The 13,910-nt window shown below is 39.4% G+C and overlaps 1 long non-coding RNA gene across 1 annotated transcript; it reads left to right on the forward strand.

Annotated features, from left to right (window-relative positions):
* Positions 1-885: 885 nt before the first annotated feature.
* On the forward strand, positions 886-13,705 carry LOC134299538 (uncharacterized). Its single transcript, XR_010006757.1, has 2 exons — positions 886-1,021; positions 13,539-13,705. It is a non-coding gene; the product is annotated as an uncharacterized LOC134299538 (long non-coding RNA).
* The last annotated feature ends 205 nt before the right edge of the window (positions 13,706-13,910 follow it).

The following is a 13,910-nucleotide window of genomic DNA, read 5'->3' on the forward strand; positions in this document are numbered from 1 at the left end:
ATGGCAATAAGTCTTCCAAATCCAAGAATGGCTGTCAATTAAGGCAGCTTTTGTTTTACTGGCCTACTTTCTTTTGCTGAACTGTCAAGATGAGGGTGTGTGTTTGTGTGTGCATGTGCGTGATGGGAAAGCTTTTGTTTGCCTTAGTTCATGGGTCATTGGCTTTCACAATTGCTGGCTCTCAGCTCTATTCCACATTAAACAATGTGTTTCTTCATGAATCATTTATTCACATAAATTCCAAATAGTTTAGCACTTGTCTCATTCATTAGGCAGATTATATAGACAAATTGTTACCTCAAGCCAATCAGCTTTCTTGTTTCTCCAGTATTCTAAATTGACTGAATATATTAAGAAGCTTTCACCACAATTGCATGGGCAATCAGGAGCTCTGTGTTCTGCCTTCTTTAATAAAAATACATGAAAGCTGATATGTCATTCACAAGGTGTTAGACAAACCAAACAATATGCATCCAGTTGACATGTCAAGTCATTTCAGCTTTTAAAAGCACATAGTTTATGCAATCCATGTGGTTAAATCAAGCATGCTGCCTCTGCCTGTGTGCATGACAGTGAACGAAAGAGAGAGGGATTTTTCAAATCTATGTTAGGATCCAGTAGAAGATACTATGGCCTACTGGTTCACAGTTTTATGGAAATGCATGCAATTTATATCTGAACAAAGAAATTCAGCTTCTTTTGATTTCCACCTTTAAAAAAACAAAGACGAATCACATGAATTGTATATCCATATGGCCAGCAATCATAGTCTAGTCTCGATGGAGGCATGGGAGCATTGACACTTCCTCACAATGCACACTAGAGACCTTTGTGATGTGTGAAAGGCACACTAGAGACCTTTCCTGTGTCCATCCACTCAGAAGAAAGGGGCAAAGCACATACATGTATTGATAAACTTAGGGCAACTTTATGAACTATTTAAATCTGATCTGCAACAGTGTTACACAGTGCTGTTATATTGAAACAGATGCTCATCAACTTTCACTTCAGCATATCAAAGGTGAGCAATTCAGACACTAAAACCAAGATAATAATCTTAGTTTGCCACTTTGGGCACTGAGCCCCAAAGGAGAAAGTCAATTGAGTTCAGTTCCAAATATCGTACTCCTTTACATTCTGAGTTTCAGGATTCAAAGAGCAAGTCCAAAGACCTCTGTTTTACCAAAATGTACCTATTATTAGGTATGGGCAAACCGTTGTAATGATTCTTAATTCGGATTAAAATCGGATATAATCTGCTTTGCGAACATGGTTCCGACGTGGGTTATCACGTCCCATCTATTGTGTGATTTCGAAGCATTGTATCCCAACGTTCTAAGTGGCTTCAAAATTTGATCGGAAAGGGTTTTTTTATTTTAAAATAATTTTTTCAATATATATTTTTAATTAATTCTGTTTGGGAGCAGAGCACAGCCTAGCTTGTCCTTGCCTCCCTGACAAATGGCTGTGCACGTTAATGTAAGGGGGAGGGGTTGTATGTCCTCTGCGTGCCTCCGTAGGCATCTTTTATAGACAACGCAGGACTTGGAGCGCCTCGTAGCATTTCGTGTTCAGAAGGGCGCGCAAGCGGGTGGCTTGGCTTGCTCTTGGGCTCTGGCTGGCTGCAAGACTGTGCTTGGCTTTTGCAGAGCTTGGGCTAGTGGGCTAATAGCAAGTATCGAAGGCGAGGCAATTGGGAATGAGCTACCGGCTGGCTGCAAGTGCCTGGCTTTTGCAGAGCTGGGCTTAGTGGGCTAATAGCAAGCATTGAAGGCAATGGCAAATGGTGAAGGACTTTTTAAAAATTGAAGAGTGTTGTTTCCTGAGAAGAATTACAAACAAACACTACTACTCAGAAATTAAGGCTTCTTTTTTTCCTGGGTTGCCATTTAAGGCAAGGGAATAGAGTGAAGGGCTTTTTAAAAATTGAAGGGTGTTGTTTCCTGAGGAGAATTTCAAACAAACACAACTGCTCAGAAATAAAGGCTTCTTTTTTTTCTGGGTTGGCTGGCTGGGTTGCTCATTGCAGGGCACTGAAGGGTTTTCCTTTAGAAACATTAAATCTCAGAACTCAATTACTCTGCTGTTTTGCCTCCTTCCTTTTGCCTCACCACATCAAATCCCCCTTTGCTCCTTCCTCACTGGTTGTTGGGGTGCCCTGCTCACTCACTGCTTGTGATCCACTGCATGTGTGCTTGAAGCACTACTACATTGCCAACCATACCACTGTCCCAGCCAGGCTGTGGGGGGCATCCCATCTGTTGCCTCCCACCACGTCAAACCCCTGCCCGCCTGCTCCCTGCTGGCACAAGTCCCTGGCCTTTACCTCCTTCCTCGCTGGTTGTTGGGGTGTGCTGCTCGCTCACTAATTGTGATCCACTGCATGTGTGCTTGAAGCTCCACTACATTGCCAACCGTACCACTGTCCTGGGCAGGCGTGGGGGGCATCCTCAGTATCCTGGTCCTTTAGTGCTGCCTTCAGTTTCCTGATCCTTCTGTGCAGTCTTCAGACAGCTCCTGGGGTGGGGCAAGGGATGCCTTTTTGGGTGGCCCTCTGTCCGGACAGCAATGCAACCGTGCAGCCTTCCTTCAGGGAATCAGTGCAGCCTTCCGTGAGCTGGTCCTTCCTTTGGCGTTCCGTTCCTGCTGCTGGTGTGGGTTTGGTTTTCTTTTAGTTGGTTTGGGTGCAGCAGCAGTATCCTTCCACTTGGGGAATATTCCCTCCTGGGGTATGCCTGCCTTTTTGGCTGGCGGTAGCATGTAGGCATTGCACCCAGGGGTTCACACTGTGAACTTTACACGTGCACTAAGGCTGCCCAATGCCAGTGTCCATGGAATGGGCTCCTTCCCAGATGCCTGCAGAAGCACATTGCGCATTGCGGCAGCACAGTGTGTCCTGTCCACCAATGTCCACCAATTTCACAGATTTCCGGCCAAAAAAACAAAGTTTCCCAAGCAGAAGAAGGACTTTCACAGTGAAGAAAACCCAATGGAACAGGAAATAAGACTTTCAAAGCAGGAACAAATTTCTGCAATTTTTAAAAAATGGTTTCTTATATAAGCTATGAAAATTTGCCTTAAATCAGAGGATAAGGGAACATTCTGCAATTTGGTGAGCTAGCAGGGTTGAATGTGTTCTCCCACTGTACCAAGTTTGATCAGGATACCTCAAAAAATGAGGGCAGGAGGGTCCTGTAAATCTCTCCCCATGCTGTTTTTTCGCAACTGTGAATGCACGTCCACCATTAACGAATCAATTCCGAATATTCCGAATTTTCAGAAAGAAATTTTGATCAAAAAAATCAGAATAGACTTTAGAAACGAAGTGCCAGCGCCCCCACTCTAGAAGCGAGTATTGAACCATTTTTTCCCTGGATCGCACATGCCTACCTATTATGTACAAAAAGGCTTGGCCCCATGTTAGGTGCCCCAAGTCCCTTCGGGGAGATGTAGGAGGGGTATAAAATAAAGTTGTTGTGATTATTAAGCCTGTAAATGACTAAATAAATAGTTCTATAGCTATACATTATTCAAAGGCATAGCTGCATTAGACCCCTTCTACACAGTCCTTATATCCCAGGATATGATCCAAGATTATCTGCTTATCCCAGATTTTATGACAGTGGAGACCTCATATAATTCAGTTCAAAGCAGACAACCTGGGATCAGATCCTGGGATGTAAGGACAGTGTAGAAGGCGCCTTAGTCTGGAACAGGCATCTTCAAACTGCATCCCTCCAGCAGTTTGGGCCTCCAACTCTCAGAATTCCTGACCACCAAACAAGCTGGATAGGGCTTCTGGGAGTTGAAGGCCCAAACAGCTGGAGGGCTGCAATTTGAGGGTGCCTGCTCTGGAATATCAGTATGAAAAGGGATCTTGTAGCACCATAGAGATTATCTGCTCTTTATTATAAATATATGCAGGATGAAGATAGTGTTCTCTTACTGAAAGAACACTTTAGAAGTAGCACACTACATCTTCTAAGGTAAAAAAGTGGTGTGTTATTTAAAGATCAAGTGCCAACTATTTGAAAAAAATGTAAGTACTATTTTTGGAAGTAACCCAAGTCTTATCTTCTGAAGCAAAATGCAAAATCTTGAGAAACATACAGCAAATTCAGTCATTCATCAGATTGGGGTATAGGGTGGCAACCTGTGCTCGAAGGGGTTGCACTACCCCTGAAGACACAGGTCTGCAGTCTGGAGGTCCTAGACTCAGCTCTAACGCTTGATGCTCAGGTGTCGGCGGTGGCCGGAGGGCCTTTGCACAGCTAAACCTTGTGTGCCAGCTGCGACCATACCTCATGAAGTCTGACTTGACCATGGTGGTCCATGCCTTAGTTACCTCTAAATTGGATTATTGCAGTGCACTCTACGTGGGGCTGCACTTGACAGCCTGGAAACTCCAATTGGTCCAGCGAACGGCAGCCAGACTACTAACTGGAGCAAATTACAGGGAGCGGTCAATCCCCCTGTTTAAGGAACTCCATAGGCTGCTGTTCATTTTCCAGTCCCAATTCAAGATGCAGGTTATCACCTACAAAGCCCTGAATGGTTTGGAACCCCCATACCTTTGTGACCGCATTTGCTCCTACGAACCTGCGCGATCCCTTCAATTATCAGGGGAGGTCCTCCTCTTGCTCCCACCTCCATCGCAAGCACGGCTTGTGGGGACGAGGGAGAGGGCTTTTTCCGTGGTGGCCCCCCGGCTCTGGAACTTGCTTCCCAGGGAGATAAGACAAGCACCCACTCTGGCAGTTTTTAGGAAAAGCTTAAAAACTTGGCTTTTTCGGTGTGCTTTCAAAGATTAAACAACTAATCCCTATGTCAGATTCCTTTCCAATGTCAAACTGTTTTCTTGATGCACTTTATCTCATCCCTCAGTTGAGAATAATTTCATTGTTTAGCCGACCCGAGTCTCCCACTACATGCAGCATTTTATCTATCTACCTCATCCACGGGTTTTATTATTTTTATGCCTCGCACTTTGGCCCAGCTCACCCTCATTTAAAATCTTGTACTATTTTTATACTTTGTTTTATTATGCCACTAGCTGTGCCCAGCCACGCGTTGCTGTGGCAAAGTATGGTGGTATGGGAAATAAAGTATTGAGGAATTGGTGGTAGTTAAGGTAAAGGGTAAAGGTTTTCACCTGACATTAAGTCCAGTCATGTCTGACTCTGAGGGTTGGGGCTTATCTCCATTTCTAAGCCAAAGAGCCGACTTTGTCCGTAGACTCCTCCAAGGTCATGTGGGATGACTGCATGGAGCGGCGTTACCTTCCCACCGGAGCAGTACCTATTGATGCACTCACATTTGCATGTTTTCGAACTTCTGGGTTGGCAGAAGCTGGGGCTAACAGTGGGGGCTCTCTCCGCTCCCCCAATTCAAACTTGCGGCCTTTCGGTCCAGAAGTTCAGCAGCTCAGCGCTTTAACACGCTGCGCCATCAGGGGATATTATTTCCTAAAGGTTGTGAATATACAATATTTCTGATTGGTTTTTTTTGTCTGTTGGAGGCAAGTATGAATGCTGCAATTAGGGAAAATGATTAGGATGTAATGGCCTTGCAGCTCTAAAGCCTAAGTCTGCCTATCCCCTGGGCTGAGTTGGTTGCTAGGAGACCAAGTGGGCAGAGATTAGTCCTCTAATTGGCAGCAATTGGATAAAAACAATTATTCCTTTCCCTCTAATTAGGACTTTATTTTTCTTTTTGTTGTATCAACCTAGAGGCGTGGATGATGGGTTGTGTTGTCAAATTTCGAGGTTGGGGGGCCTGTAGTTTTGTTGTTTTGTTGGTCGCTGTGATGCCATCACTCTTTTATATATATAGATTGTTACTATGTTTTGTTTTACTTTGTTATTGTATAAGCATTTTACTATGTTTTGTTTTACTTTGTTATTGTATAAGCATTTTATTGGATGTTGTTGTGTGTCTTGTAAGTATTTAATTTTGTTTTATTGTAACTGTTTGGGCTTGGTCCCATGTTAGCCGCTCCGAGTCCCTTCGGGGAGATGGAGGCAGGATACAAAAATTAAGTTGTTGTTGTTGTTGTTGTTGTTGTTATCATCATCATCATCAGAAAGCATTAGATAACTCAAAATTGATATGAGTATGAGTAGTACTGCATTCTATACCAACTGTATTCTTCACCAACTGTTTCATGTCTTTGGGCTAGAATTAGATTAATTTAGCCATGCTATATAGTCCTCTTAAAATCAATTCGTTATGTGTTCATGCATGTGTGGTGGTTATGTGTTCATGCATATATGGACCTTCAAGCCACTTGTCAATTTATGGTGACTCCAAGAGTTTTATAAGATTTTGACAAGAAATACTCAGAGGTAGTTTTGCTAGTTCTTTCATCTGAAACATAGCCTACAGTACCTGCTATTCATAGGCGGTCTCCTATCCAAGTGCTAACCAGAACTGACTGATTAGTTTTCAAGAGCTGATGGGCTTTAGTGACTTTAGGTATTTAATTTCATTTAATTCCATTTAATTTAATTCCATAGAATTAAAATGTGGCTAAAATAGAATGGATCCAACCCTGGAAGTTTTATAAATAAAATATTAATTTGTCTGACAGTTGATCAAGAGAAAGATCTTCATGGAAATCCTTTGAGCATCAGAATTTTTAAGCAATAATAAATAAGGATAAAGGTTTGATATTTTATGTCTTTATTCTAAAAGTATTGTTAGTGTTGTTGCCTTCTGAGTGCTAGAAATCTTATGCTTTATGTATTCAGGACCACTGGCATCACTGCTTTTGTTGAGCTTTTGTCCTTTTGGTCAAAACTGAGGATGTGGGTGATATGGTTAATCAGCTAACAGATTCTGCATTCATAGAGTAAACCATCCATGACTTGAAAATGTTAAAATACACAAAATACAAATTTTGGTTTTGCCATTTTATGTAACACCATTTTATTTCACTATTGTATATGATGGAACCTGAGCAAACACAAATATGATGGGACTTAAGCATTCACAGATCAGTACTAAATGGGAACTAAATTCCAGTGGATGCTAAGAAGCCACTGGAAATAATAAAGCCAAAAGCCGAACAGATAGGAGTGATGTAGGAGAGGAACAATAAAACAACATCACCAACAATCTTGATGCATAGCTCAGAAAATGTGTGAAGGTCTCATTGACTACTAGCTGATTCCATACTTCCTTTTATTGAAGAGTCTGGTCCACAGAAAGAAGGAAAACAACTGTTCTCGGATTAAAATGATAATGTGAGAGAAACTAATAACTAATAGGTTATTCAGTAAGTTATCATTCAGTAAGTTACAGTATCTAATGAACCAAAACAAAGACTTCAGCAAAGCTGATGTATCAACTACTTTGGGCACCATGATCCCATAAACACTTTTCATGCTTGTGTTTATTCATTTATTTATTTATTTGCTTTGCTTCAAAATGTAATGTTTCAGCTTATTTTGATAAAAAATTATGTTTGTCTGAACATGCCCAATGTTGTAGTTGGGTCAAGGAGCAGCTCTGGTACTACTGCTAGGAGGAGAAAAAGGGATAACAGGGAACAGGTGTCTGATGAAGAACAGCAAGTGAAAAGGATTCGTGAAATACTTATGGCTCCCTCTGAGGATAAAACGTTTGAAGGATTCTCTAGTGGGGAAGAGGAGATGCTAGAGGATGATGAGTTGACAGAGAGTAGAAAGATTAAAAGGTCAACTCAGGAGCAAGAGTCTGATGGGGAGAGGGAAAGAAAGAAGATCCGGGAAATACTTATGGCTCCCACGGAAGATGAAACCGTGGGTTTTTCCGGGGATGATGGGTCTGGGAGTGAGATGGAGAATGCTGATTGGACTCAAGTAAGTGTGGATGATGAGCCAGCTCATGGAGCTGCATCTGGGGATTGGCAAGCCTCTCATACTTCTGGGACATGGGGAGATCTAAGTCTTGAACGGAGATAGAGGGACTGGAGAGATGAGGGGCGAGGCCCTCTAACAAGATCAAGATCAGCTGCAAGGAATAAGGAGAGGGCGGAGGTCTCATCAGGATCAGACTCCGATGAGTAAGTTAAAAGTGGAGTTTGGAGAATTGTAGCCTTGCAGAAGGCAAGGTGTCTTTTGGGACATTGCTTTGTCGCTGCCTGTCTCCTTGGGTCCTGGTTGTACAGCTTTGTTTGTTCCTGTGTCTGGTCTACTTCCTGGATTGGCGTTCCTGGCTCTTTGACTCCGGTCTGTTCTTTGGTGACGACGTCGCTTGCTCCCGCTTCAGCGTTTCCTGCTCTGGAAATCCATTTGGTGTTCCTGGCTCTTTGATTCCGGTCTGTTTCCTGGTGATGACTTCGCTTGCTCCCGCTACAGTGTTCTCTGCTTTGGCGCCCCGTTTGGCATTCCGTTTGGCTCTTCGACTCAGGTTTGTTTCCTGGTGACGACATCGCTCCCGCACTCCCTGCTTTGGCGTTCTGTTTGGCGTTTTTGGCTCTTGACTCCAGTTTGCTTCTCGACAACGGCTTTGGACATCCCCAGCGGTTTCTGGCTTTGTTTTAAGAGCAGTTAGCTCTTTTGACTCTCTGTGCCACAGCGTTGCGTGGCGTTTGTTTTCTTTTGACTGTGTTTAAACTGGATTATCTGGCTAGATAATCCGGATTATCTCTCTACTCCTATTTTAGTGCCTTTTTGTTGCTGAAACCACTTCCTTTTGTTTATAACACTGAAGTTAAGTGTTTTTTGAGATTAACTTCTCATTTAATAAACGTTTGTTAACACTATTTGTGTGTGTGGCACTTTAAGAGGAGCCTGTGTCTCGACACCCAAACATTTCCACATAAACTCAGAACCAAATTTTGGCATCTTCTCAGAGCTAAGGAAGAAATTTCTGGTTTTGATCCATTTTGCATACAACTTTGTATGAAGAAATGTTAAGACGTGTGGGTGGTATTACCCATATATTTGATTCATTTGAATATTAAAGAATATAATTAACATTAACCTGGACAGCATTGGGTAAATTTCAAACCTTACAATACAGCAAAAAGAAGAGCCTCGGATGCTACCTTGGTATTGGATGAGAAAAAGGCCCATTATTTCCATGTTCTAACAGTTGAACAGAAAATGGGTAGAACATGAGGAAATCAAACAAATTTTCTGCATGTAAAAACAGGAAAAGAGGTTTCACCCTGAAGACATTTGATTGAAAAGAAGCAGGGTATTCTTTTTCTTTCATATATACACATGAATAATACAAAAAGAGATGAAACACTGCCATATTCTGTTGTCCAATGAAATACTATTTTTGTTGAACATTGGTCTTGCTATTTTTGGGGATGAGAATATTCTTTAGCAATATTTTTATACGTACCATTATGAAGATTTCTTTTATGTCATGAATGCTGTTAAAAAGAGAAGACAGAAGTGAAACAAGTTACTAAGGTTGAAGACACTGATCAGAGTGATTGTTTCACCATTTTATCCACAGTTCAAATCCCATAAATAAGGGTAAGCTTTATAGGAAATTGCAAATTATAAGAATGGATGAACTGTGCTGTGTTGCTGATAACATTTTTTTAAAAAAAATGTTGAATGAATACAGAGAGAACAGAACGGCATTATGAACAGTTACACAGGAAAAAGTCTCATTGAAGCCAATTTGGCTAACTGAAAGGTACTCATAACCTTGGTAAAAAAAAAAAAAAAGCATTTTCTTAAATGACTTAAAAAAAAACATTGATTGGTACATGTAAATAACTGGGCTTACCCTCATTTCCCTCTCAATAGTTGATGACAGATTTATAGCAGCTACTAGCTAGTAATCTCTCCTCCTCTTCAGGTTTATGTAATAGGCTATCATTTGGCTCTGTGTACACCTATTAATTTCCTGCAGACCTTTTCCTTTCTTCTGTTTTATTTGACATATTGCATTATTTACTACTGGCATCATACTGATGTTTACTTTAATCGTGTTTATTCCTCTATATCCCCACTTTATCTTGGTAGGAAAGAACTAGGGTGGCCATGCCTTGGAGCAACAGTCACAACATTTGAAGAGAATACATTATCTGCTCTTCAGTGCTGTTCATAAACTGATATATATATATATATACCACTGGGAGGAAGCTGGATGCATGATTCACAACAAACAAAATTCTTCAGATCCTCTCCCCCTCCTTTCAAATGTTATGCTGCCTGGATCCATTGTCATTATTTGACATGAGTTGTATTATTTAGCTGTGACTGGCCACACCACATTACTTTGGTTCATTGACTGGAACAAGTAGGCAATCATAACTTGTCCTTCAATATTTGCTGCTTGTCACAATACACAACCACGAACGATTTGTGTTATAGAAATTATTTTTATCATAGTGGCTTTTGATGATGGCCTACTGTATATTCTTCACATATGCTCAACTCAATCTTATTTTATGCCAAATCTTTCAGATTTCCAGAATAGCTTTTCTTTATATCTTGGCATAACTGCAAAGGTGAGCAAAGGTGTGGCTCATGGAATAGTGATGGATAGCAGATAACCATGTGGGAGACTTCTGAATACAGTGAGCCTTCCACATTTGCAGGTTAAACTTTTGTGGATTTGATTATTGGCAGATTTGATATTATAATATAAAACTTTTCTTCATGGTAGACTGACTGGATTTTTCATGATATACTTGTGAACAAAATGGGAAATTGATGAGTCTGACTGATATCTTCTACAGTTTCTATGTATAACTTAGATATTTATCTCAAAGCCATTTCCATTGCAGATACCATTACCTATATATTTGACTACATGCTTCATAAATCATGCAACCATTGCATTAGTGGAAAATGTTTGTACCAATCGACTTTGTATATCCAAGTGTCTAAAATCCTTCTGTGAATGATGATTATAACAGCAGTTCCTTTATCTGTGCAATTCTATATAGTGTATTAAGTCTATTCAAAGGTAAATCCTGCCTACTCCATAGTGCAATTGTAGCCTAAATAATGAGTTTTCTTATTTCTCTGAAAGGTTATTTTAATGAATATCTTAGGGTGTATTTCTATGTTTATCCCCCTTAGCTAGAAATTTGACATATTATCAAAATGGTATCAATAATTTAGCCATTTCATAACAATGGTGAGTGTAAGAAAAAAAATATAATCCCCACATTGCTACCAGTTTGTACATGAGCTGCATAATAGATATTTTGGTCTAAATTCAACCAATAGTCCTAACTTGAGGAAACCTACCAAATTAGTTAGTGAATAATAATCATATTTGTTTTTAAATAAATATAATATTTAAATATAGCTGCACATATATATTGCATTTTCACATAAGGATCTTACAATGAATTAGCAACATAAAGAAAATGAAAAGTGACTCTTCATCCTCATTAGTTCTTATGTAAATTCCATTTTCTCAATACATTTACTGTAGTTGAGCCTAATAACTGTGCCTAGACCTTTACGGTTCACTATGTCTTAAAGACATTTTCCCTAAGACGGCTTACTGTTCCCCTATCTTTTACACACACATGCAAAACACTGACAAGATTGTACAAGATAGGTTGAAATAATTATTTTAATCCTTGAATATTCTAGATTAGCAATACACATACAGGTTATTGTGTACCTTCAAGTTGTGGTGATTCTAAAGTTTATTGATCATGGGGTTTGCTTGACAAAGTTTGTTCAGAACAGGTCTACCTTTGCTTTCATCTGAGGCTAAATGTGTGTGACTTGCCCAAGATTACTGGGTTTCCATGGCTGAGTGAATGCTTGAACTCTGATCTCCAGAGTTGAAGTCCAACAATCAAAACACTAAACCACATTGGCTCTAATATACATGAACACAGAAATAATACAAACGAAGCTGAGGGGGCACTTTTAATTCTCATTCATATATGCTAACATTAAAAAAATGCCGTTGTAGTTAAATGACTTTCCCTTCTGCTCTGTATAATGAGGACTGGAATAACCTTACATTTAGAAATGAAAGAAAGATAATAAAAATGTGTGTGTGTGTGTGTGTGTGTGTGTGTAGGAGATGACACTGCTCTATAAAACAGCAAATGAAAATTGTTCAGTTAAAATATTCCAGTACAAACTGTTTTAAGTTTCATTCCTACTCGCTATGTTTCTTTAAAGATATTAGAGATTACCTAAATGTTCACTTTATTTTCTCAAATGTTAATGAATATTCTAACAGCCACATACTGGGTATCCCAGTGGATGGAGTGTGAATTAGACACTATACTCAGAAGATAACATCCTAAAGTATTAGCATATATTTTAAATGCAAGACGAATCATATTTACTACCTCTTGTGGGGTTATTTAGCATCTTAGAAATCCTCCTTTGATTTCCATGTAAGTTCTCAAAAATTTTTCTTCCCAGATGTCATGTGCAGAGCAGAAAACAATAATGCAATGGAACACTTTAGAAATGCTGAATAGTTAGTATGTTATTTTCTAAGTCATAGGATATATTACATTAGATTTCTTGAACATGGCCATGATCCTGCTGGTCTGAAAACAGAGCCCTATATAACATGTGATATATTATTATTTGATGACAATTTAATTCCATCTTTCATTAAATTACATTCTTCTTTCAGGTTTAGTTTCATAATACATTTCTAAAATAGGCTAGGAAAAGGAAGAGCAAGAGTAACTAACTAACTCAATGTTGCCCAGTGAGCATCACAGCCGACTATAGATTTGAATCTGTATTTCTATTAGCTCAGCTGTGCAATTCATACAATTCATCAAATGGATGTTGGCTTAGGTCTTAATTTCTTGGCAAGGGCAAAGAAATGGACATGGTTATATAGTTAAATAGTATAGTGCTTCCATCAATCTGTTGAAAGACAGATTGCATACTGTGCTTTCCAGCCTGTTGACACTATTTTGAAATCCCCTCTTGTCCCCTTAACTGGAAAGTGTCTTCTTGCGCTGTATGTTTTAAGAAATAGAACAATAAATGAATCAACTGTTGAGATAATATTTCTTTTATCAGCTTAACTTTCTACTGTTTGTCTTTGAATAATCTATTCAACACCTTTTTAAAAGATTTACAGCAATTTTGTACCTGCAAAAAATGATTAATTCAGCAAACTATGATAACAATCTAATCCAATTAAAGTATGAACATTCCTTAAATAATGCATATTACACTGCTACTGCTCAGTGTTTCACCAAATTCAATCTTATTCCTAATGTCAGGTTAGGTGAGGAGAAATGTTTAAAAACTTCTAAATTTAAAGTGACGGTTGGCACATACTATGTTAATGTTCTTGTACAAACTCTTCAGGAGCTGCAGTCTTGAGATCTCAAACATTTCAAAATATATGCTATAACCTCACTGTTTAGTACAGAGTGCCAAAACAATAGCATAACATTGTACTTCTGGTTAAAATGAGAAGCTGATAAAAGGGAATTAAGTTGTAGCACAACTGTAGAATGTATTACAGAATAGATGTAGATATAAAATCACTCATAGGTGAAACCATTACACTTTGTCACATGTAATAAAATAGAAGAATTATCAAAACTTTCATCTCTCTCTTCCATTCACCAGGTGAAGATCTTTTATGCATGAAAATACCCCTTCCACCAAGTAGAGGATGACAACAAAAACAGCCCAATGCCTCATGTGAACTGGTATCAAAGTTTATGATTGAGTCCCTGTATACAGTATACAGTAGTTTTCAGACTATTGTAATGAAATTAAAGGTATGGAAAATATGTCTTCATTTTTTCAGCTGTACTCATTTGATCATGTAATATTTCAGTGCAAACTCAATGAACTCTTGAAGGCTCTTGCTGAAATACACTCATAGAATGTATGTGCTGACCTAACTCGCCTGTGAATAAAAGTAGGCACCTAGAAAAAAAGAATATAACAGTAGGTAAGTAGCTCCTAAGAGCTGACCTTGGAAGGGAAATCTCA

This window comes from Anolis carolinensis, chromosome 5, assembly GCF_035594765.1.
Source record: "Anolis carolinensis isolate JA03-04 chromosome 5, rAnoCar3.1.pri, whole genome shotgun sequence".
NCBI lineage: Eukaryota > Metazoa > Chordata > Lepidosauria > Squamata > Dactyloidae > Anolis > Anolis carolinensis.